Genomic DNA, 26,705 nt, shown 5'->3' on the forward strand with positions numbered 1-26,705 from the left:
CCACAGCAGTGGGGTTTCTGGGTCCCTTGGGCACAGCACGAGGCACAAGGGCTCCCCTTGCCCACTCGACCTCCGGGTTCTGAGCACCGCGCGCCAGAAGCGACTGTTAGTAGGGCCCCACCATCACCTACAACAGGAGCTTCGCAGCCACTCCCGTCGGTGCAGCCAGCCGTAGAGGTCCCTGCTCCATTGGTGGACGAACCACCTCCAGAACCTACGGGCCAGGGCCTGTCGTCGTCCTCATCTCCGGACGAGGCGGTCGCGGGCTCGTCAACAGCGGACCCGCCACCCATAGACTTAAAAGCGCACCAGGACCTGCTTCGTAGGGTCGCGCAATCCATTGACCTCCCGATTGCAGAGGTGGTTGAAAACGACGACCCCGTCACTAACGTCATCGGGTCAGAGGCTCCAGTCCGGGTGGCGCTCCCCTTTATTCGAACGATTCAGCGTAATGCCAATACCATCTGGCAAACGCCGGCGTCTATACCTCCGACGGCCCGGGGAGTGGAGCGCAAATACTCGGTTCCCCCTACAGGATACGAGTATTTGTATACTCATCCGACTCCGGACTCCCTCGTCGTCCAGTCGGTAAACGATCGAGAGCGCAACGGTCAGCCGGCGGCGACCCCTAAGTCCAAAGACGCGAGACGTATGGACCTCTTAGGTCGGAAGATCTACTCGGCTGGAGGCCTGCAGCTACGCATAGCTAATCAATCGGTGTTGCTGGCCCGATACACCTACGAGATGCTGCTCTCCCTCTCCAAGTTTACAGATCTTGTCCCGGCGTCCTCGCGTCAGGAGTTCACCGCCCTCCTCGAGGACGGCAAAAAGTCCGCGCGCTCCTCCATCCAGGCGGCACTCGATTCAGCAGACTCAGGAGCCCGCACTCTCGCCTCTGGCGTCGCGATGCGGAGGATTTCCTGGCTCCAATCCTCCACCTTGGCCCCGGAGGTGCAGTACTCTCTGCAGGACTTGCCGTTTGAAACGCACGGGCTTTTCTCAGAGAAGACGGACGCCCGTATACAGACCCTTAAGGACGGTCGCGTAGCCATCCGGACTCTGGGGATGCACACGCCGGCGACACAACGGCAACCCTTCCGCAGGCGGCCATCCCGGCCGTTCACCCAGGCCAGATCCCGACCGTATAACAGCCGTCGGAACAACCTTACGCGCCGCCGACCATCAGGCAATAGGCGCAATCAGTCCCAGTCGTCCGCTAAGGCCCCCCAAGGGCCTAAGCAGGCGTTTTGATGGGACGCCCGGGGACGGCTCTTCAGTCTCTCCATCGGATCCTACCCCTTTGTTTTCGAACCGCCTCTCCTATTTCTTCCCGGCATGGGCCAGTTTAACATCGGACAGCTGGGTCCTGAGTACGGTCCAGTCAGGGTACCGCCTCCGGTTTATTTCGCCCCCTCCTTCCCACCCGCCCTCCCGGTCCCTCTTCAGGGACCCCACTCACGAGCAGGTCCTTCAACAAGAGATCGAGACTCTCCTGACCTTGGGTGCCATAGAGGAGGTGCCTCCCGACCGGCGGGGCAAGGGTTTCTATTCCCGTTATTTCCTCATCCCCAAAGCCAAAGGAGGCCTCCGCCCGATCCTGGACCTCCGGAAGCTCAACCGGTACCTGATAAAACTCAAATTTCGCATGGTATCCCTGGGGACTATTATTCCCTCCCTGGATCCGGGAGACTGGTTTGCCGCCCTCGACATGCGAGACGCCTATTTCCATGTCGCAATCTACCCCCCGCATCGTCGCTACCTCCGTTTCATGGTGAACGACAGACATTACCAGTTCGCGGTGCTGCCCTTCGGCCTCTCCACCGCCCCGAGAGTGTTCACAAAGTGTATGGCGGTGGTTGCCGCGACCCTCCGTCGTCGTCGGGTGCACGTGTATCCGTACCTCGATGATTGGTTGATACGCGGTCCATCGCGTCAGCTGGTAGCAGACCAAGTGACCGATATCCTGTCGCTGTTTCGGGAGCTCGGTCTGCTCATCAACTTCGAAAAGTCCGCCCTAACTCCAGCTCAAAGGGTGGAGTTTATCGGAGCGGTCCTGGATTCCCAGTTGGCCAGGGCCTATCTTCCGCCCAATCGGTACCAGACTCTGGCGGCTTGCATCACGGAGCTCCAAGCCTTTCCCACGACGACAGCCCGGTCCTGTCTTCGCCTCCTAGGCCACATGGCGTCGTGCACTTTTGTGACAACTTATGCCAGGTTGCACCTTCGCCCGCTCCAGACGTGGCTGGCCTCTGTGTACCGTCCACATCGCGACCCCATGGACTTGATTGTCACAGTCCCGAGGGCCACTCTCGACACCCTCAATTGGTGGCTGATCCCTCAGGTAGTCTGTGCAGGGGTACCATTCCGCCCGCCGTGTCCCTCCATTACCTTGACCACAGATGCCTCGGACATGGGTTGGGGAGCGCACCTAGGCGATGTTCACACGCAAGGCACCTGGTCCCCTCCGGAGCTCGCCCTGCACATCAATGTACGGGAGCTCCGGGCGATTCGGTTGGCGTGTCAGGCCTTCGAGGCCCATCTCCGCGGCCGCTGTGTCACCGTGCTGACGGACAATACATCCGCGATGTTCTATGTCAACAAGCAGGGCGGGGCACGCTCCTCCCTGCTTTGCACGGAAGCGCTTCGCCTGTGGGACTTTTGCATAGCCCGCTCCATTCACCTACAAGCGTCGTTTCTTCCGGGCACTCAGAACACAATAGCCGATCGCCTCAGCAGATCCTTCCTCGCACACGAGTGGTCCATTCGCCCGGACGTGGTGCATACGATCTTCCGAAGGTGGGGATTTCCCCAACTAGACCTCTTTGCGTCGGAGATCAACAGGAAGTGCACCCGGTTCTGCTCCTTCCAGGGACGCTCCCGCGGGTCCCTGTCGGACGCGTTCCTGTGCTCATGGAAGGATCATCTCCTTTACGCCTTCCCTCCGTTCCCACTCGTTCATCGGGTGCTCCTAAAGCTTCGGAGGGACAAGGGCCGTCTCATCCTGATCGCTCCGGCCTGGCCGAGGCAACATTGGTTCACTCTGCTGCTCGAGCTGTCCGTCCGAGAACCCATTCCTCTCCCGTTGTGGCCGGACCTTATCACACAAGACTTCGGCCGGCTCCGCCACCCGGACCTCCGCTCCCTGCATCTTACAGCCTGGTACCTGACTGGTTAACTTGCGCCGAGCAATCCTGCTCGCGGGCTGTTCAGCGGGTCCTAACGGAGAGCAGGAAACCGTCAACGCGGTCCACCTATCTAGCAAAATGGAAACGCTTCGCTATTTCGTGCGACCAGAAAGGCCACAACCCCTTTCTCGTCCCTATTCCGGTTATCCTGGACTACCTTTGGTCGCTTAAGGAGCAAGGCCTCGCGGTCTCCTCCTTAAGGGTTCACCTGGCAGCTTTATCTGCGTTTCGCCCGCCGGTTGAGGGACGCTCCATATTTTCCAACCATATGGTCTCCCGCTTCCTCAGGGGGTTGGACCGCATGTTTCCACCCGTCCGACGCCCGACGCCGGTCTGGGACTTGAACCTGGTGTTGGCCAAGCTCATGGGTCCACCGTTTGAGCCTCTGGCATCTTGCTCCTTGCTCCATCTCTCGTGGAAGACGGCCTTCCTTGTCGCGATAACATCGGCGCGGCGGGTCTCCGAGCTCAGTGCCTTGACGGTCGGTCCCCCTTATACTGTCTTCCACACGGACAAAGTCCAGCTCCGACCGCATCCGGCCTTCCTCCCGAAGGTCGTGTCGGCCTTCCATATAAACCAGGACATCTTCCTCCCGGTGTTCTACCCGAGGCCGCACGCCTCATCTCGGGAGCAGCGGCTTCACTCCCTGGACGTCCGCAGGGCCCTCGCCTTCTATATCGAGCGCACGAAGCCGTTCCGGCGTTCGCCCCGGCTCTTCGTTGCAATTGCGGAACGTATGAGGGGCGAACCGGTCTCCTCACAGAGGATTTCCTCGTGGGTGACGGCTTGTATTTGGGCGTGTTACGATCTCGCTCGAGTACCACCGCCTCGACTGACGGCCCACTCTACCAGAGCTCAAGCCTCTTCGGCTGCCTTCCTGGCCCATATTCCGCTCCAGGAGATATGCAGGGCAGCCACCTGGTCCTCCGTACACACCTTCGCGGCACACTATGCGTTGGTGCAACAATCAAGAGACGATGCAGCTTTCGGCTCCGCGGTACTGCACTCTGCCACGTCTCACTCCGACCCCACCGCCTAGGTAAGGCTTGGGAATCACCTAACTGGAATGCATTGGAGCAATCACTCGAAGAAGAAAAGACGGTTACTCACCTGTAGTAACTGGTGTTCTTCGAGATGTGTTGCTCCAATCCATTCCAGACCCGCCCTCCTTCCCCACTGTCGGAGTAGCCGGCAAGAAGGAACTGAGGAGCGGACGGGCCGGCTGGGGTATATATTTAGCGCCATGGCGGCGCCACTCCAGGGGGCGCCCAGCCGGCCCGCCGGGGTTGCTAGGGTAAAAAAGTTCCGAATACCGTGCACGCGTGGCACGCACACCTAACTGGAATGGATTGGAGCAACACATCTCGAAGAACACCAGTTACTACAGGTGAGTAACTGTCTTTTTCTGGCCTATTTTAGGTATTCCAGTTGCTACTATTTCCCATTTAGTCTCCAACCTCTGTGAACAGGAATGCAGGTGAAATTCTTGAGGAACAACAACTGATGTGTTAACCAGCTTAACCCAAAGATTAGATAGGTTACAGCCCTGATAAAGCAAGTTAACAGAAAAGAGGTGAAAATGGACATCCCCTTGTTATTTCTCAGACACTTGCACTTCTTTTCAACTAGTGTGTGCAATGTTTTTCTAAATTGCTGAAACATTATGGTGAGGGTTGCAAAACTGGTAAAGCATTGTGGGTGCTTTTTAAAATTTGCATGCTCTTTTCCACCAGCACTGCTGCGAAGTAAGTTTTCTCCCTTATAAGATGCTCATTTAAGCCCATCGGAACTTCTCATGTAACATGTAATCACTCACATTTCCAGATGTAATTAAGGCTTATTAGCTGTGTTTTACACAGACTAGTTTAAATTAAGCACCCTGATAGCTGGAGCCTTGTGATCAGTGACAGAGGTGCTATGGAGAATTCAGTCAAAGACTAACTTTTCTTCTCCAGGAGTTTCTCTTAGGACATTGGGGCCCAGATCCTTAAAGGTGTTTGGCACCGAACTCCCACTGATTTAATCTAAATCCCTTTTGAGGATCTGGGTCTGGGACAATTTGAATAACTAGCATATGCTGGTCACTTGCTCTTAACTCATTTGCTAGCAGACGCAACTGAGAGCTCTTTCAAATCATTCTCAACAGGGGCATAGGTTGCTTTCTCTAAAATAATACACAAATAACTTTGAATGGGTATTTGTGGCTTTATACACAAGTTGGCTAACTTTTCACAAGCCATAAAAAAGCCCTCTCCCACTAGAAGTGTGGGTGAGAGCTTGTAGACAACGTGGTATTTCCTTCAGTTAGACAAATCTTGGCTTTGGGAGAATTTCAATTTCAGCCTGTTTTCTGTAAACCATTAAGTGAAGCACTTTGTTTTTTCATTTGAAGTTTTTTGTGGGGGCAGCTGCCAGAAAGGATGGGGCAAACACTGAAAGGAGAGGGGCAAGGGTTAGAAGGGGCGGGTCTTAAGCAGGAGCAGATAGGGTTTAGTGAGTGATGTGGGAACGGATGGGGCTTATCTTTTATTTATTTATTAATCTCAATTTGGCAGGTACTAGGGCCAATGTACTAGGGCCAGCTTGACTCTCAGATCCCAGGGTGAGTTTTCAGTGCTAGAAGGCAGGACAAATACTGTTTTTATTTGTAAACTGAACATCTTTGATCTGGCACTTCATGGGACACAAATATTTGCCACCCATAATATCATTTGAACTGAGTTACTGCTGCCCTTTAGTGGCAACCAACCCCTTGAAGTGCCTCCAGAAGCAAATAAGTAGAAATAGCATATGGGACACAGATCTGATGCATTTGCGATAGTTTGCCTCCTTTGAGAGAGAAAACACTGCATTTGGCTCTAGCTGAAGCTTTCTGGGTGTTTCACAGGAAGACACTCAAGTGATCAAGCTGTGAGGCTGAAATGGCCAATGAGGCAAGTTCCCCATCAAAGAGGAAACTGCTAGTGGAATACGTTGAATGAAGGACTGATGCAGCCTCTCTTGTTCATCTCTCTCGTCTTCCTGAGATGCAGAAACAAAAGATGTAGAAGACCCCACTCCATTTCTTTCTGAGGGAAGTCTGGAGTGACCTCTCCCTTCCACCTGCGAGCAGCGGCACAGGAGCCAGCAAACAGGGCTGCTAACAGGGGAGTTTGCGTGGGAGTTCGCAGGGGGAGGTGGAAGGGGGCGGCGCCGTGGCCCCTGTGCTCCCCAGGTACGAACGCCGAGCGAGGCCGAGACAGCAGCAGCCATGAGCCAAGCAGCAGAGGACACACCGAGGATGAGAGCATGCAGCAGCTGCGGTATGTACCTGGTCCTAGCGGGGGACCCAGAACAGTACTATGTCTGCATGAAGTGTCGCCTAATAGAGCTGCTGGAGGAAAACATCCAGGGACTAGAGCTGCAGGTAGAAACCCTGATAGAGAATAGAAGGGGGTTCGAGCAGCTGATGGAGCAATGGCAAGCAGTAACCGAAGGGGAACGCCCAGGGGCACAGGGGGGAGCAGGGGCTAAGGCCAACGATGGGGGACCACCAGACGAGGAAGATGGGCGGTGGAAGCATGTGACCGTGAGAAGCAGGCCGAGGAAAAGGAGAGCCAGTGAGGGGGAAATAGAGCTAAGGAACAGATTTGAAGGTTTGGAGAATGAGGAGGGGGTAAAGCAGATGGTAGCTGACGGTGGGAGGCCAAGGAAAAAGAGACGAGCGGCCAGTCCCATAGAAAGATGGGAGGAGTCTATGGAGGCAGCACCAAGTTTGGGCCCAGGGAGGATACAGGATGGCTTAAGGGGAACCACAAGGGATGATAGGAATGGAAGGAGCTTGCAACCAGGGGGAACGGGGGATAGGTTAGAGGACCGCATTATCCCCAGGCAAAGGCAGGTCTACGTGATTGGGGATTCCATACTGAGAAGGTTGGACAGGCCTGTGACCAGGGCCGATCCGGAGAACAGAAGGGTGTGCTGTCTACCGGGCGCTAAAATACGGGATGTGGACCTGAGGTTGAAAAGGATCCTAAGAGGAGCAGGTAAGAACCCCTTGGTCATCCTTCATGTGGGAACGAATGACACTGCTAGATTCTCGCTAGACAGGATCATGGGAGACTATGCCAGGTTGGGTAAGACGCTTAAGGAAATTGAGGCTCAGGTGATCTTCAGTGGGATCCTACCTGTCCCTAGGGAAGGGCGCCAAAGGGGTGAGAGGATCATGACGATTAATAGCTGGCTGAGGGAGTGGTGTTACAAGGAGGGCTTTGGGATGTATGGGCACTGGGAGGCTTTTGGGGACAGACAACTGTTCTCACGGGATGGGCTCCACCTGAGTAGGGAAGGAAGTAGACTTCTAGGAGGGAGGCTGGCTCATCTGATTAAAAGAGCTTTAAACTAGACACTGGGGGGAGACGGTTGGGAGAGGTCCTGGTGCTCTCCACGCCAAATTTACACATTGGGAGTGAGAACAACAAGATAACAACAGATATAGCCAGAGGGGGACGGTTAGGTGTAAGGAAGAGGGGGGGGGACGGATACTAGATCTACAGGTCATACTGGTAGTACTGTGTCCCTACCGAGTTGGGTGAAAAGAGTGAGAGGAGCCCATCAGCAAAAATTAGGATGTTTGTTCACCAATGCGAGAAGCTTAGGTAATAAAATGGAGGAACTGGAGCTCCTGGTCCGAGAATTGAAACCGGATATCGTAGGAATAACCGAAACATGGTGGAACGGTAGCCATGACTGGAGTACAGGTATGGAAGGGTATGTGCTGTTTAGGAAAGACCGATGCAAAGGTAAAGGTGGGGGAGTAGCATTGTATATCAATAATGAGGTGAAATGTAATGAAATAACTAGCAATGCAATGGATAATACGGAGTCTGTCTGGGCAATGGTCACATTGGGGAAGAAAACTACCAGAGCCTCACCCGGGATAGTGATTGGGGTGTGCTATAGACCGCCGGGATCTAGCTTGGAGACGGATAGAGAGCTCTTTAATGTTTTTAAGGAGGTAAATACTAATAGGAACTGCTTGATCATGGGGGACTTTAACTTCCCGGATATAGATTGGGAAACAAATGCTAGTAATAATAATAGGGCTCAGCTTTTCCTAGACGTGATAGCTGATGAATTCCTTCATCAAGTGGTTGCTGAACCGACGAGGGGGGATGCCATTTTAGATCTGATTTTGGTGAGTAACGAGGACCTTGTTGAGGAAATAGTTGTAGGGGACAACCTTGGCTCGAGTGATCATAAGCTAATTCGTTTCAAAATAAATGAGAGGATAATCAATATTGCATCTGAGACTAGGGTTTACGATTTCAAAAGGGCTAACTTTACTAAATTAAGGCGACTAGTTAGGGAAGTGGACTGGACTAACATATTTAGGGATCTAAAGGCAGATGATGCCTGGGGTTACTTCAGGTTGAAGTTGCAGGAGTTGTCAGAGGCATGTATCCCGAGAAAGGGAAAACGGCTCATAGGTAGCAGTTTTAGACCGAGCTGGATGAGCAAGCGTCTTAGAGGGGTCATTAAGAAAAAACAGAAAGCGTACCAGGAGTGGAAAATGGGAGGGATCAGCAAAGAAGCCTACCTTATTGAGGTCAGAGGGTGTAGGGAAGCAGTGAGAAAGGCAAAGCGACGGGTGGAGATGGACCTAGCAAAGGGGATTAAAACCAATAGCAAAAGGTTTTTTAGCCATATAAATAGGAAGAAAACCAAGAAAGAAGAAGTGGGACCGCTTAAAACTTTAAACGGAGTGGAGATTAGGGATAATCTTGGAATGGCACAATATCTGAACGAATATTTTGCCTCGGTCTTTAATGAGGCTAATGAAGGGCTAAGGAATAGTGATAGAGGGACCAATGGGAATGAAGATATGGGGGTAGACATTGCGGTATCGGAGGTAGAAGCCAAACTTGAACAGCTTAACGGAAGTAAATCGGGGGGCCCGGATAATCTTCATCCTAGAATATTAAGGGAATTGGCGAGTGATATTGCTAGCCCGTTAGCGATGATTTTTAATAAATCTCTAAATTCGGGGATTGTACCGTTTGACTGGAGATTAGCTAATGTAGTTCCTATATTCAAGAAGGGGAAAAAAAGTGACCCGGGTAACTACAGGCCAGTTAGTTTAACATCTGTAGTATGCAAAATCATGGAAAAAATTTTAAAAGAGAGAGTGGTTACGGAGCATGAGGCCGATGGCAACTGGGATAGATTACAGCATGGATTTACGAAAGGTAGATCGTGCCAAACCAACCTGATCTCCTTCTTTGAGAAAGTAACAGATTTTTTAGACAAGGGAAATGCGGTGGATCTAATATATCTGGATTTCAGTAAGGCGTTTGATACGGTACCGCATGAGGAATTACTGGTTAAATTGGAAAAGATGGGGATCGAAATGAAAATCCAGAGGTGGATAAGGAGCTGGTTAAAGGGGAGACTGCAGAGGGTAGTATTGAAGGGGGAACTGTCAGGTTGGAGGGGGGTTACCACTGGAGTTTCTCAAGGTTCGGTTTTGGGTCCGATTTTATTCAATCTATTTATTGCTGACCTGGGAACCAAGGGTAGGAGTGGGCTGATAAAGTTTGCGGATGACACCAAGTTGGGAGGTATTGCCAACTCGGAAAAGGATCGGGATATCCTCCAGGGAGATTTGGATGACCTTGTAATCTGGAGTATTAGTAACAGGATGAAATTCAATAGTGAGAAGTGTAAGGTTATGCATTTAGGGATGACTAATAAGAATTTTAGTTATAAGCTAGGGACACACCAGTTGGAAGTAACGGAGGAGGAGAAGGACCTAGGAGTCCTGGTTGATCGTAGGATGACTATGAGTAGGCAATGTGATGTGGCCGTTAAAAAAGCTAATGCGGTCTTGGGATGCATTAGGTGAGGTATTTCTAGTAGGGATAAGGAGGTGCTAGTCCCGTTATATAAGGCGTTGGTGAGACCTCATTTGGAGTATTGTGTGCAGTTTTGGTCTCCCATGTTTAAGAAGGATGAATTCAAACTGGAACGGGTACAAAGAAGGGCCACTAGAATGATCCGAGGAATGGAAGGCCTGTCGTATGAAAGGAGACTTGAGGAGCTCGGTTTGTTTTCCTTAACCAAAAGAAGGATAAGAGGAGATATGATTGTACTCTTTAAATATATCAGAGGGATAAATACCAGGGAAGGAGAGGATTTATTTCAGCTCAGTGCTAATGTGGACACGAGGACAAACGGATATAAATTGTCAGTCAGGAAATTTAGGCTTGAAATTAGACAAAGGTTTCTAACCATCAGGGGAGTGCAATACTGGAACAGCCTACCGAGGGAAACAGTGGGGGCGAAGGACCTCCATGACTTTAAGATTAAGCTAGATAAGTTTATGGAGGAGATGGTATGATAGGATAACGGGCTTAGTCAATAGGTCAATTAAGTGCCACACTGGTAAATAGTACAATGGGTCAATGATATGATATTCTTAACCTTTTTCCAGAGGGTATGGCTGGAGAGTCTTGCCCGCATGCTCGGGGTTCAGCTGACCGCCATATTTGGGGTCGGGAAGGAATTTTCCTCCAGCGTAGATTGGCAGTGGCCCTGGAGGTTTTTCGCCTTCCTCCGAAGCATGGGGCAGGGGTCGCTTGCTAAAGGAGTGGGTGGATCGGCTTATGTGGCCTGCATCTTGCAGGAGGTCAGACTAGATGATCATAATGGTCCCTTCTGATCTTGAATTCTATGATTCTATGATTCTAAGTACCGGTCTTATCAGCTAAGTTATCATCTCTTAGCAACCCCGTGATCCTTTCTGGGTGCTGAAGGACACAGGCCAGCAGCAGCCTTGTGAAATGGAGCCTGCATAACCCGGCTGGCTCACTTGATCCCAGTGTGATGCAGGACTTGCAATCCCGCCCCAGGGGATGGTACTTCTCTGGAGTTATTTACCTGTCCCAGTGTCTGCAGGACCTCCCAGGTATTTTACTTCATGGGGAAAGTTGGTAGCCATCCCTCATGGACCTATAATACAATCCCTAGCTCACAAAGCTATATATCACATTTATAGACACAAACATTTATGACTAATCTGTGGGCCCACAGTGCCTGGGACAGCTCTGTGTAATAGTCTTTTGAAGTTTCCATGCTTCTGAGAGCTCACGTCCGTCACACAAAACACGTGGAAATAGAAGGCTGCATTTGGAATGTGAAACCACATCGTCTTCTCTCTGTCATATATTAAAGCTCTTTTCTGTTAGCTAATGTGACATTGATCTCCTGGAGTCCCTGTGTGGTTGGCCGTCTTGGCCATCTCAGAAGTTTATAAGGCTCAGCTTGACAAAGCCCTGGCTGGGATGATTTAGTTGGGGTTGGTCCTGCTTTGAGCAGGGGGTTGGACTAGATGACCTCCTGAGGTCCCTTCCAACCCTAAGCTCTGATTCTTGCTCTGATTTGGTGGCCGTGTGATAAAGTGAGCATGTGAGGGACAGCAGATACAGCAGCAGGGAGATTAGGGCCCTCCCAAGAAAATAACCCAGGAAACAGGCTTTTAAAGGGGGAAACTCCCGGTGACTTGGTATACATTGAAGTAACAACAACCACAGTGGCCCTGATTGTCCACTCATGCTAAAATCAGGAGGAACGCTGTTGAATTCAGCAGGGGCGGCTCTAGGTTTTTGGCCGCCCCAAGCAGTCATGCCCGGGAGGCGCCCCCGAGCCGCGGGAGCAGCGGACCTCCCGCGGGCATGACTGCAGAGGGTCCACTGGTCGCGCGGCTCGGCTGGACCTCCCGCAGCTGCGGGCGGTTCGCTGGTCCGGCGGCTCCGGTTGAGCTGCCGCAGTCATGCCTGCGGAAGGTCCAGCCGAGCCACGGGACCAGCGAACCGTCCGCAGTCATGCCTGCGGGAGGTCCACTGGAGCCGCCGGCCAAGCGTCCCCTCCGCAGTCATGCCTGCGGCAGGTCCGCTGCTCCCGGGCCTCCGGTGGACCTCCCGCAGGCATGACTGCGGCAGGTCCGCCGGCCCAGCCTGCCGCCCCCCCGGGAAAGGGCCGCCCCAGGCAGGTGCTTGCCCCGCTGGGCTCTGGAGCCGGCCCTGGAATTCAGCCAGTCGAGTCACCCCAGTGTAAAACCAGAGCAGTGCAACATGGCTGCTACTCTGAAACCAATCAGGAGACGCAAGCCCACTACAGACATCAAACAAAGGACTGACCACCAGTCCATCTCTGAAAGCCTCTTTCTCAAGGCTGCCTGGCCCCTCCCCTATCACCCCTGGCAGACTGGAAGAATCTCTCTCGCCCTCTTCCCCGTACACACACACAGGGCCCTAAGCTAGATGTCTGCCCTCTATTGCCAATTAAGGTGTCTACCCACCTTTTTCCTGGCTCTCAGCCAGGGGTGGCTCCAGGCCCCAGCACGCCAAGCACGTGCTTGGGGCGGCCAGCTGCGAGGGGCGCTCTGCTGGCGCCGCGAGCGCCGGCAGAGCGCCTGCCTCATGCAGCAGGCCCAGACTGGGGAGTGGCGCGAGAGGGACTCCTTTGGTAGCAGGATCTAGCAGCTGCTGTGCCACAGGAGAGAAAGAGAGCAAGAGATCTGCTGGGTCACTGGCTGTCTGCTGCTGGCTATGCCGGCGCTCTAGGAGAAAGGGCATCATGTGTGTTTTGTCCCCAGGTTATTTTTTGAGGAATGCTCCTTGTCTATCCCATGCCTGACTAACACACGGCTGTCCCCATGGATACGCACCTATCTAATAGCCAACGCACGGCCATTCGTAGGGCAAGATCGTTGCTTGCTGTGTGCAGCGGGGAAGGGCGCAAGGCAGGTCCCTACTCCCCTGGAGTGACAACTTGATAGCCTTTGGGGGCCGTTGCTGCTAATCCTGACCCTTGGTGATGGTGGGTGGTGAGCAGAGCGTGGGAAACAAGCTGGTTCTGGAGTACAGGAGCTGCATTAAGGCGATCCGGGGCCCACGGCTCACTGTGACATGCCCCTTTCCCACCCTGGCTCTGCCCCCATGACCTGGCCTCCACTTAAAATGGCGATGGAGGGGGCACATCTCCCATCCTGCAGGAGCAGAAGCATTGGGCCCCCCCATCTCCCCGGAATAGCAGCTGGGCTGGCAGCAGGAGTCCCCTGTCCCCAGACAGATGGGGGTAGCATCCAGGGCGCTCCCGCGGGACTTACCCGAGTAGCTGGGATGTGTCTGTGTCAGTGGGGCTGGGAACATTATCCTCTCCTCCTCCTGTCACGCACAGGGTCTGTCTTTGCTGCAGCAGTAACCCGGTTCCCTTGCTGGGATAGTGTCCCTAAGCCCCCTCCTGTCCACACGCAACCACCAAGGGCAGTGCTTTCAACCGGGCTCTAGGCTAGAGCCCAGGTGCTGCTTTCCTTGGGGCTGGTAACCTGCCCCCTTTGCAGGATACACCTCCAGTGCCTTCCCACAATTCCCATGGGCACCCAGAAGCAGACATGGTCTCCCACAATTCACTGGGAAAGGATCACAGAACGGCTCAGCCTAGTGCTGCACCAAGAACCGTGGGATAGATCCCCAGCAGTCCTAGTGAGACACACTGGGGATGGACTGCAGCACCAGTGAGGACACAGTAACATGGGTGGAGCCCTGCAGTCCTCACACCCAGGCTAGGCTGACCCTGGTGCCGATTACCTGCGTTAACCCGGCAGCGGAAATAGATTCACAGAGCTTTGGGGCTGCTGTTGGCAGGGCCCTGGCTGGAGCAGTGACTTATAGGACATCTCTTCACTGCATCATTCACCTGCCCAGGGTTTCTTGTGCTGAGACACTCTAGGATTCTTTCCCGGTCAATTGTATCAATTGAGGGAGAACTTAGCTGTCCTTCGGGGGGGAATTGTGGGAAGGGGATTGGAGGACTATCAGCACTCGGGTGACTGAGCCTGCATCCTTACTGCAAAGCAATGGGTTCCAGCCTGAGTAAAACCAAAGTCCGGGCTCTAACCCACACCCCCAGCCAAGTAAACTAGCTCTGGCTTAAAGCACCTCCAAAGCCCGATCAGAGGTTTTCGGTGTTGATGGTAGAGGGGTTTGGGCTAAACCCCAGGTAACTGTGGGACATACCCTTGAAGTGAACACCACATTGAGATGCATGGGGCAGTTCACACCTCTCAGAGCTGTTTCAGGCTGTCTGCAGACTCAGGACTTGTCTTCCCTAGGCGGGTTTTGCCAGGATAGCTGTACCAGCATAGTCACGCTTGCAAAAGCCTCTTAGAATAGACACAGTTATATTGGTATAAAAGGTGCTTTTGCCGAGATAGCCTTTTCTGGTTCAATGAATGAAATAAGCTATATGGGCATAAGCACTTTTATGCCAATATAATAGTGTCTCTACTAGGGCTTTTGACGGCATAACTATATTCAGCATTATCAACCACCCTAATCCATATAGATATGCTGGTGAAACCTTTTGAGAATAGATGCATCCTCCTGCTGACGGTACTGCATTGGTTATGCTTGGGTCACGGCTTCAAGGTTTTCTTTGCAAAAGTGAGGGCTAGAAACTTACTCTTTTACAAATGAAAGCTGAGCTTCTGATATAATCACATGACTCCAGCAGCTGGGACTCTAGGCATGGGCCTATATTGCCTATGACTTACTCTGGCCCTGCTAGGCTATAGACCAGTAGCAGATTATTTCCCCTGTTATTATTTGTTACAGCAACACCCCACTGTATCAGAGACTGAATTCTGACTCTAGATCACAATTTCCTACTTTGCCCCTTGGGCAGAGCAGCTTCTCAGGGCAAATTGTAAAGACACTGTCCGGCCCTTAAATAGTTCTCTTTCTATTGCCAGCCTAAGAAATTGTGAGTACAAATGTGTAGAGCCCTGCGCGATTACAAAAATGTGGATCTGCATCTGATCCGCATCCGCCAGGATCGACCTGTGATCCGCTAGCCGTCTTTTACCTGTATCCTCGTCCACATCCGCACCCAGAGCAGCAAGCCATCTCGCAAGGACTGGGGGCGAAGGGAGTGTAGATGAGCGATTGCGGGGAGGCAGTGTGAGGGTGGGGACTGGGGGTGAGGGGCAGCGTAGGGGGGAATCTTGAGGAGAAGGGGTGGCACGGAGGGAGAGGGGTTAGGGGTGGTGCATCACGTGCTGCTCCCGGGGCTCACGAGCGAAGGCACATGGCGGCAGCAGCAGTGCGTGTTGCATCACAGTGGGGCAGAGGGGTGGGATGCTGGGGCCCCACCTGCTCCATTCCTGTGGCCACGCCCTGCTACCCAGGAGCTGGAGGTGGACTGGGACTAGGAGTGCGGCCAGTGCTGCTGGGTCGGGCCATGGTGTGGACATTGTTGTTGCCCGAGGGGCCTAAGCTGCTGGACAGGAAGCGGCGCGGTGAGTGGGTGCTGGACAGCCCAGCCCCAGCCACTGGCTGCTGGCTGCCGGCCCCGAGTGTACTGCACCCTCTGGGCTGCCTGAGCCAGACGCCACAGGCCAGGCGCTGCCGATGAGTAGAGCCCCACGCGGTCATATCTGCATCCGAGCCACTATCCGCAAAAATGGTCCGCGGACACGAAGCGGATATCCAGGGATTTGCAAATGTGACCCAGAGCCCAGCTGAGAGACCTCTTCCCTTGGCTTTGTTATCATTGTACTGAATCCTCCAGCTAGAAACTGCTTTTTAATGACCGCACAAGGGGGCGGTGACCTGGATTGTGGCGTTTCGAAATTAAAAAGGAAGTTCCCACCCACTTCAAAGCTGCTGCGTCCGGCTAACAAAACGAGTGAACCCGAAGTCTGGCCGGCATCCCTCTGCAATTATCTCATTATAGTCCAAACCCTTCCTACCAGCTCTTGATATTTCGCTTACTCCTGCAATCTCAGCGCTCCCTGCAGTGGTGCGGGAGAAGGTCAGGTTGGGCATTAACTTTCCAGAGTTCGCTATTTATAAAGTGTATCTTGAACGAAAAAGCTTATTGTAGCAAATAGTAGGCTTTTGTGTGGCGCTGCTGAATAGGAGGGGTGTTCTCCTGTCACCATGACAACAAGCATTTGAATTAAGACCAGGCTACTTGGAACAATTTGCCATCACATGGTTCACAGGAAACACTTTGAAACCCTTGTAATCTTTTCAATAGGCTTGATTGTTAACATCTTCCCAACTTAATCGTTAACTTTGTTCTGTAACAGATAATTACTGTAGTTTGCATTTTTCTGTCCCTCGCATGAACTGTGAAATTCATGGAACGTAGGCCGTACAATGTTTAGTTCTTTCGCTGCTTGAGGAGGTAAAATCGGGAGATTTAGCATTTCATTCCCTCATCACCGCCTCTTCCCCTGGCACAAATGTTCATCGCTTGGAAAGTTTGCACTACAGACACAAATGTATATGGGGTTGCGTTCCTTGTTTCCCACCCGCCTTCTTTGGAAGCGCCTCTATAACACGTGTGTCTGGTTTCGTTCGGGTTGAGATGTCCCTTTCGCTGTGTCTCTGCATCTGAGGGATATTTTCTGCTTTTAAAGTCTGATAAGATAGGGGCCCCCATCATGCTAGGGGCTGGATGGACACAAAATATGAGCCAGTCCCTGTCCCAAAGAACTTAGACAGACAAAGCGTGGGTGGGCAAACTGAGATGAAATCATGTCCCCATGGTCACACACCAGGTCAGGGACTGGCAGAGCCAGGAAGAGAAGGTGGGTCTCCGAGTCCGGTACACTATCTGCCAGGCCATGCAGCCTCTCTATGATGCTTATGTTCCAGTCCAGTGATTTAACCACAAGACCATCATTCCTCTCTGGTCACATAATGGAGATTTAGTGTGGATTTTTCTCTCTGATCTATCGCAGCTCCCATCTCAGGGCGTCTTTTTAAAACCAGTTTCTAGACAACCTGAACATAAGAACATAAGAACGGCCGTACCGGGTCAGACCAAAGGTCCATCTAGCCCAGTATCTGTCTACCAACAGTGGCCAATGCCAGGTGCCCCAGAGGGAGTGAACCTAACAGGCAATGATCAAGTGATCTCTCTCCTGCCATCCATCTCCACCCTCTGACAAACAGAGGCTAGGGACACCATTCTTTACCCATCCTGGCTAATAGCCATTTATGGACTTAGCCACCATGAATTTATCCAGTTCTCTTTTAAACATTGTTATAGTCCTAGCCTTCACAACCTCCTCAGACTAGGAGTTCCACAAGTTGGCTGTGCGTTGCGTGACGAAGAACTTCCTTTTATTTGTTTTAAACCTGCTGCCTATTAATTTCATTTGGTGACCCCTAGTTCTTGTATTATGGGAATAAGTAAATAACTTTTCCTTATCCACTTTCTCAACATTACTCATGATTTTATATACCTCTATCATATCCCCCCTTAGTCTCCTTTTTTCCAAGCTGAAGAGACCTAGCCTCTTTAATCTTTCCTCATATGGGACCCTCTCCAAACCCCTAATCATTTTAGTTGCCCTTTTCTGAACCTTTTCTAGTGCTAGAATATCTAGAATAACCTGCTCTCGGATTTGCTTTGATCACACTCCTTCATTTGTTCTCCACTCTCCTTCATTGCTACAAATTGGGGACCTTAAATATTCCACGGTGATTTACATCACTCTAGAAGTCTAGTGAACAGATTAGATCTAAGCCATGGCACCCTGAGTAGCCCCTCAGTGGGAAATCCTGCATTGATGTCATTGATAGGTTTCAGAGTAGCAGCCGTGTTAGTCTGTATCCACAAAAAGAACAGAAGTACTTGTGGCACCTTAGAGACTAACAAATTTATTTCAGCATAAGTTTTCGCGGGCTACAGCCCACTTCTTCGGATGCATAGAATGGAACATATAGTGCGGATATATATATATATATATACACACATACAGAGAGCATGAAAAGGTGGGAGTTGTCTTACCAACTCTGAGAGGCCAATTAAATAAGAGAAAAACTTTTGAAGTGATAATCAAGATAGCCCAGTACAGACAGTTTGATAAGAAGTGTGAGAATACTTACATGGGGAGATAGATTCAATGTTTGTAATTGATATACATTTGCATTGTGCATTTTGTCCTGAGCCATCTCCCAAGCCCTGGGCCTGATCACCTGAGGTGCAGTGTGCCCTCAGTTCCCACAGAAGCAAGTAATCCTCACGGGAAGGACCCAGCACCACTCAGCATTGGGCCTGAAATGAGGACACCACAGCTGTGACTCTACAGCGAAGGTTGAGGGAACGTGTAGGGGTGACTTTGTTGGTGTTCTTTCTTTATTATTTATGTTGTGGTAGCACCTAGAGGCCTCCTCCAGGGTGGGTCCCTGCTGGGCTAGGTGCTGTCCATTATAGCATTGGATTTTCAAAAGCACCCAGGTCTACACTAGCGAATTTACAGTGGCACAGCTGTACCGATGCAGCTGCGCTGCTGTAAGATTGCTTGTGTGGCCGCTCTGTGTAGAGCTCTCCTGTCGACATAATAAAACCAGCTCAACCAGCGGCGGCAGCTATGTCGGCGGGAGACGCTCTCCCACTGACATAGTGCTGTGCACATGAGCACTTAGACCAGCAAAACTTATGTCGCTCAGCGGGATGTTTTTTTCACGTCCCTGAGTGACATACGTTTTGCCGACATGCGTGGTCATGTAGACACGGCCTGAGTCAACGGGACGTGTGCTTCTAAAGTGCTTATGCCCTTTTGAACATCCAGCCCCCAGTAAAAGATTATCTCTGCCCCAAGGGTTTTACACAACCACATTATCTAGTATTAACACCACATGCTGCCGCACTAGATGGGGACCTGACGCAGGCCGTGAAGAACAGAATACTTCTTCCCGTCAGAAGTGACGGCGTTGAAAGTGGGGAGAATGTAGCAGGCCGGTTAGAATGGGGCCAGTGCACAGATGTTCTATTCCCTCGTACATGGGAGCATTCCTGGGACTTTAGCATTATCCTGACTCAGTCTGATTTCCCCTGGATAAATTACAATGTGAATCAGCAGGTGACAACAGCTGGCTGTATTTGAGATGCCCCATTGTTCTGCATTAATTTGATTTTTTATTGTGCGAGGGCTGGTGGTGATAAACTCATTTACATTTCCTCTGCCTGCCACATGTCCTTTCAGAAGTACTGAATGATAATCGTGCATTCATTACCCCAACTGAGATCCGTGCCAGCCAATCGGATTGCTGGGATGGCTCACCGTTGTTCACTGGTAAAATAAAAATAAATCTTTCCTCCAGTCAGAAATCAGGTTATTCATAAAAGTGTGGCACCCCTTCAAAATGTGCTTTTATGGATAAGACGCTGTATTCTCTCATTGGCTGAGGCACATAATGCTGCTGCTCTCTAAAGCAGTTGGGTTACAGCAGGTCAATAATGCAATTGACACTCCAGTGCACCTACATCCATCAAATGAAATGATTCAAATCTACATCAGTCACTAGGCATAACAGAAATAATGTCATTGTGACAGAACAGTGTTAGAGGATCTATTTCTCCTGCCTTGAAAATAAGCACTTTCGTCTTTGCCTGAGTATTTATGAGGAGACCATTATCCTTTGATGATCCTTTGATGATGATCCTTTGATGATGGTCCGTTTTGTTGACATTATTGCTTAATTAATAGACATTTGCATTTTAGATTGGGGTAAGGTTTCCTGCCTTTCACACTGAGGGTAAGTCTATGCTAAACGCTCTCCAGCAGTACAGCTGCAGCTATGTAGGGGTAGACACTTATTACAGTGACAGAAGCGGGTTTGCCATCACTGTCGTCAATCCACTCCCGCAAGACGGGGAGTTAGGTCGGCAGAAGAATTCTTCCATCAACCTACTGGTATCTACACCAGGGCTTAGACTGGCTTAACTACCTCTCTCAGTGACGTCGCGAGGTCTCTGAGCAACATAGCCAGGTCGACCTAAGTTTTAGGTGTAGACCAGGCCTTAGGAAACCTGAGTGCAAACTTGTCACTTTTTGCTGGAATGGTAACATAGGACTTTGGAAGGCTGTTCTTCTGACCTCAGTGCAAAATCACATATCCGCTCCCTCCCACCACTGGCGGCATGTTGTACGTGGAAGCAAGTTCTAGGCTTGTCAGAAGGTTACCTTGACATCAACGATGAGCATCAAGCCTTTTAAACACCTAGTTGGGTTCAAAGAAAGTCTCGGCCTTGCCTGATGTAGCTTGACTTTGAGAATGGAGCCATTTGTTGTACCATGACACAACTACGATACATAAATGGTACCATTGTACTGATATACCAGTACATGTCTGCCATTAGACAATTAACTTAATAAACTGCCCGCAACCAATCATAAACTCAGACAGGGACAAGAGACCTGTGCCTTGCCTGGGATGCCATCAATGATGTATTATGGCATTAATTATGAGGGCTGGAGGAGGATTACAGAGCATCTAGGCTTGATAGAGGAGGTCTGTGATCCATCCTCAGAGAACTAGGCTGGCGATGGGTCCCAGCTCCTCCATCCCCACTGAGCTCAAATGTCTTATGGTAAATGCAGCAGGACAGGTGATACGATCACTGGCGTTCCTCTCTGAAACACTGGTGGCACGGCATGAGTGCTGTTTAGCAGGCTGGATGTGCCTGAATGAAAAGAGATCACTATGGAAGGAGGCAAAGGCTCGGCCCAGCCCTCACCTGCCAACATCCTCCTGGGAAAATGGAGAGTGTCTGAGGAAAGGAAAAGAGATGGGCCTCTGATTCTGCAGGAGAAGGAAAATATTCTCTCTCCAGAGGGCTGCTGCTTTCACATTCAGGCATCATTTAGGCCCCGATCCTATGAGCATGTATTCACCTGCATAACATTAGTCATGTGACTCATCCCATGAGGTTGCTCACGTGTGCAGAACTTCTCAAGTTCAGAAGTGTTTGGAGGAGCAGGGTGCTGGGGTCTGAGCCAGTCCCTACTGAAGTCAATGTAATGCCTCCCGTTGCCTCTAGTGGGAGATGGATTAGGCCCTGAATTGTACAAAGGCCTCAGCAGGTGCTGAGTGCTCTCACCTCCCAGGAATTCACTAGAAGTTGCGGGTGCTCAGCCTCTCTCCAGGTGTGGCGGAGGAAGAATCAGGGCTGGGAGGTGGATTGGCCTCCCAGGTTTTGTGTACAGGTTTAGGAAAGGTATGAAACGTCTTGTTCTACTGGGGGAAAGAAAAGAAAAGAAGAAGAGGCTGGTAAGTGCTTTAAAAGCAATAAACCATTAATGGTGAAAGCTCAGATATCATTCCCTCAGTTGCAGCCTGGACAGGGTAATAGTCCCGTGGCTTTAAGTGAAGAATAATGGGGTTATAAAAAATGCTTCCAAAGGGAAATGGCCCCATTCAGGAGCTTTTTAACCATACAAGCAGCAGCTTTTCAGATGCAATCTTCTCATTTTACCATGTGTTTGTTCTTTGCTGCTGATGAGAACTATTGCTGGTTTTGCTCTGGAATGCAAGTGTGAAGGGAAGAAAAAAAGCAACCTCCCTCCTCCAAACCTTTCAGCAACAGAAGTTCTAGATAGACCCTCAGAGTCTTCTGCCATGACCTTGTTCACAATAGGAATGTTAGTTCTTTGGGGTGGAAGCTATTTGCCACTTGTAAGAAATATGCATGTTGTAGCAGAGTAGATTGTTGATTTAGAAGAATGTAGATTTCTGTGCTAGTTAGTATGGTACTGGTGCACCTGGGCCTTAGTGGTTAGCCAATATTTGGGGCCTTGCTGGGTTGTTTCTGTTAGGAGGAGAAATGGATTATCTGAGTCAGGCAGGGCCAGCGCAACCCATTAGGCGACCTAGGCAGTCGCCTCGGGTGCTAACATTTGGGGGGCTGCGACCGCGGCGGCAGGATCTTCGGCCACCCCGGTCGTCGTCGGTATTTCGGGGGCGGGACCTTCCGTCGCCTCTGTCGGGGGCGGCATTTTGGGGGCGGAACCTTCTGCCACCTAGGGCGGCAAAAAAGCTGGCAGCGCTCCTGGAGTCAGGTATTTCCTTAGTGCAATCATATTTATTTATAAAGAATGTACATAAAGTCCCATTTCCCTGAACACAGTAAGAACAACAGCGGGCAGTTTCCTTGCTCATGATTTCCAAGGCTGCCTTTCCAGCCAGTCCTATGCCCCAAGGAGCTCTTTCTGCTCCCTCTCAGGACCATGCTCATGACTGCTTCTTTCACTGTCTGCTGCCTTTCTCTTGACTTTCTGCTGGTTTTCCTCAGCTTTCTGGACACTTTCTCTTTTGGACTGACACACACACACAGCTGCAACCAATCAATGTCCCAACCCCTGCATTTGCAATCAGTCCCCAGGGAAACCCCTCAGCCCACATGTCTCAGCTTCTGCTTAGGCATAGCCATTCTGGCCGGTGCCTGGGGCTGTGCCTTCTATTGTTTCAGTGCTCACTACACAAAGGGGCATTTAATTGCTCCTTCACTTAACCCTTAGCTATCACCATATCTGTGATTGATGGCAGCCATTAACACCTTTTAGCATAATGGACAAAAGGAAGGAATGGAACTGTAATAATCTCTCATGTTCTATATTGTACCTCTTATAATGTGCCATGTAAGCACTAAGGGCCAGATTTTTAGAGGTATTTAGGCACTTAACATTGCAGATGCTTCTGGGATTTCCAAAACACCAAAGCACCTAATGCCCATTGAAACCAATAAATACCTCTAAAAATCTGGCCCTGAGAGTACAAGTTGTGTGTCAGACTCTAGGCACCTGTGGGGAGGTTCAGAGCTACTCTGCTGACTCATCCTGGAAGCCAGACCAGGTGAGTTGCATTAGTACCACTTCAGGCCTATAAAAGGCTCAGTGGCATGGCAGGGAAAGAGAGAGCTGGAAGAAGTCTAGCTGAAGGAATGTTTAGGAGGAGTCAGTTTAGGGAAGGGTTTATGTTAGCAGTACTGCCCTGTTTTAGGATTCTGTTAATTCAGTTAAAAATAATATAAACTCTAGGAAAGGGAGGAGGTTTTAGACTATGCTGCATAGGGTGTGTTGCTGTGTGTATGTGAGGAAATGCTATGTGGATGCTGCTGGTCCCAATACCTTTCCCATGAATTAGGTTCAGAGGTAAATCTTGAGTAGGTTCATTGATATCAGTGATGTTACTCTGGATTTACACTGGGGTAACTGAGATCAGGCTTTTAGTCCTAGTGTTAATAGTAAAAAATACTGGACAATTACCTAGTGCTACTTCAGGGATCTAAAAGCTGTGTACTAATGTTCTTGACATCACTAGCTCCACGTTATAGGTGAGGAAGTTGGGCCAGAATCTATAGTGGTGGCTCCTACTCAGAGGAGGAAGAAAATAGGAGTCTGTGGCATGGTTCTCAGAATCCTGCATCTTCCAGAGCTCTGTAAAAACTTGAGTGGGATATAAGTCCCTGCAGATTTCCTCCTGGAAATCAAACTGAGAATCAATGCTGCTTCAAGTAGTTAATGCTAACTGGAGTCTCCTCTGTAGCTGCTACTGTGCAGATAGTATAACAGGTAACCTGTGGCAATACTACCAGGGAGAAGGGGACTAATAGGGTAGCAGTAGGAGTCTCAAGGGTTGTATGGAGCTTGGGATGATTCTCTGGCTTTTAGGGCTGAACCCTGTGATTGTTCAGTAGTTGGCACCCAAGTCCGTCCCCTGATAGAGCAATGATGAGGAAGCTCCACCACTCCCTGATAGAAGGGAAGTGGAATTCTACTGGCAAAGGTGGCTGTGCTGATTGCCTTGAGGGGCTCAGCATACCTGGCTTTCAGTGACTCCTGATCAAATGGGCTCAGTTCACATGCACAACCCTGTGTTCTACCTGCCAGTCCCGTAACCTCAGCCTGGGATCGGAGAGTCAAGTTGTCTTCTGGTTTCTACTAGCAACCAGAGTCTGAGCTGGGTGCTGCCCCTTCGTAGCCTTTTTAGTAGGGCTCTAGAGCTGTGAATGAGAGTCGGTTTTAATAGTTCTGCAGCTAAAAACCCATCCCTGTGTTGGGGAGAGAACCATCGTTTTGGCTGACACCAGGAATCTCCACAGCTGCCAGCCCAAGTCTCTACAGCTTGAGCTAAGGAGCCAGGCTGCATCAGCAGCTGCTGCCACAGCCTTGCATTTCTGTGGGTTTGGCACACAGAGGGGTGCATTTGTTCTACAGATCTAACCGAAGTAAATAAAAGTAGTTCTCCCCCCCCCCCATATTGCCACTAAAGTAAATGGCTGTGAGCCTGGATGAACAGCGCATTACATTTGCTCAGTAAGATGTAATTTCTACCCAGGCTATGTCTACGCTTACGGGGGCAGGTGGAGTACAGGCCCAACACCGGGAGCGAAGTGCTGCGGAGAGAGGCTCCCCCTGTTGGAGCCCTTCATGGCGGTGGGGAAAGGCTCTGGCAGTGGGATGCTACACTTACAAAATAGCAGCCTCGATGTGGGAGGCGCTGCTTGGGCATGCAGAGGGCCTGTGTAGGGTACATACTCTAGGGTTCAGCTGTGTAGGGCACTCGACCTGCCTCAGCTGTGCCTCACCCTCTATAGTGCTATTTACACCCATGCTAGCTGGCATGCAGTGTCTGTAGTCTACACCCGCTCCTCTCCCCAGCATAGATGTACCCATAGTCCCTGTTCTGACCATGACTTGCCCCTGCTCATTCAAGAAGTTGGTGGCAGAGCCAAAGCAGATCCCAACAATCCTGTCTATAAAACTGTGGGGCGATCCTTTGTCCACTGATAAGTGCGATGTTCAATAGATAGCACGTTCACTTTGAGTTGAAAAGGCATTTAGAATTCTCCTGGTGGAGGAGAACATGACTATTGGAAAGGCATTTGCAGTTGGGACTCCCAAGAGAGGCAGGGTGTATATCTAAGCCTGAGATTGGCACTGCCTTTGGATTCAGAAGTTGTCCTGAAATTCAGTTCACAGCTGCCTCCAAATTCCATCACATAACTTAAGGTCTCAGAACAGGGGAAGGGAGCTGAAATTATGCTCAAAAATAGACCTTAATTACTATTTCCTAGATACAGAAAAACAAAGTGCAATTCCCCAGGAGACCATTTAGACACGGCAGCCAGCAACCAAGGAGTGCCTCAGCTGAACGTGGGTATTACCGCTGAACCGAGCCGACACTAGAGCCAGTCAAAAACATTTTAATGAAATGTTTTCCTGGCGGGGAGGGGAAAACACTATTTTGTCAAGACCCAAATGTTTAGTAGAAATGTATCATTGCTGATAACAGTCTCGTTAGGAATGTTTCTCAGCTATAGGCTATTTTGGGGGGACAAGGGGAAAGCCCACTGCCACTAGTCTGATGGTTAAGGTACTTGTGTGGTATGTGAGAAATACAGGTTCAAATCCTTGCTCTGTCTGATTCAGAGCAGGGACTCAAACCTGGCCCTCCCACCTGAGTGCCCTGGCTAGTGTGGGGATTGCTGTTTTCTGGCTGCTGCACTCTGTGTGCCATTTCCCTTATTAATAACCTCTCACTGTGTCACCCCAAAAGTGGGGCCATGGCTAGCAGTGCCAGGAAACCAGCCCCCCGAGCTTGTGAGTGGAGTCCTCTTCGCTGGTCAGGCTTGTGATGGTGACTAAACCTAACAGATAATTATAACCTCAAGCCACCAAGAGGGTCACATTGCCCAAGTATAGGCACCAGTGGGTCTGCTGAAAATAAAAGGGAGTGTTCAGAATGAGATCAGGAAGGTCATGATGGCCAACTTCATGCTTAAGGCCAACTTTCTTAATTGGGTTGTGTGTGTACGTACCGGGTAAGGCATGAGAATGAGAGGGGAAAGGAGCCAGGAGTGTGTTTCTCTGGTACCGTATTAGAGCTGGATTGGAGAGTAAATGCCCACTGCTCAGCCTGTGGGTTAGGCATCTCTCCCTATACAGTCCTTTACATCACATTGGGAAGTCTTCTGCCCTGACTCTGGGTTCAGTCCCAGTTGTGGTGACCAAGATGCAGCCAGCACCACCATCTCCGTCAGGGCCCAGCCGGAGGTTGAGGATGGTAAATACCCCCAGCAGAAAGCACCTTTCCCATTGGCTGTGTGTTTTGCCATGACGACTAATGCTTAGCACCACCCACTGACAGATTTTGAAATGTGCTTTATAAATGCTAATCAATTCTTTCATTAAAGCTCACCACTGTTGGGCAGGGTATGAAATCTCGCTCCTGGACCCGTTACAAGCTGATCCCTAATAGCAGCCTTTGCAGAACCATAGCTCTTTGCTTTAACATTTCGGAAACTACAAGTAAAACATGCTGAAGGGCCTCATCTGAGTCAGTGGCAAAACTCCTCTTGATTTCAGTGAATCAGGCCCTAAGTAGCCCACGGAATCCCAAATAGCCCCAGAGCTGAATGTCTTCAGAGTCTAAATTCACTTCTCCTCCTTCCTTTTAAAATGTTCTGCAAGAATTTAGGGCTCAGTCCCGTGAAAGTTGCTGGCTGGAGAATCCTGGGGAATGAAGTTCTCGGCTCAGGCTACACCAGTTTAGTGGCTAAACACTGATAATACAGATGGGCTCTTTAAATGTTCAGCAGATGATTGAATACTAAGAACTATTCTTCATGGCTCCTCTCAGAAGAGGGAATGTCCCACACTTGGGTCCTTTCTCCCCCTCC

The sequence above is a fragment of the Mauremys mutica genome, chromosome 4, assembly GCF_020497125.1.
Source record: "Mauremys mutica isolate MM-2020 ecotype Southern chromosome 4, ASM2049712v1, whole genome shotgun sequence".
Lineage (NCBI taxonomy): Eukaryota > Metazoa > Chordata > Testudines > Geoemydidae > Mauremys > Mauremys mutica.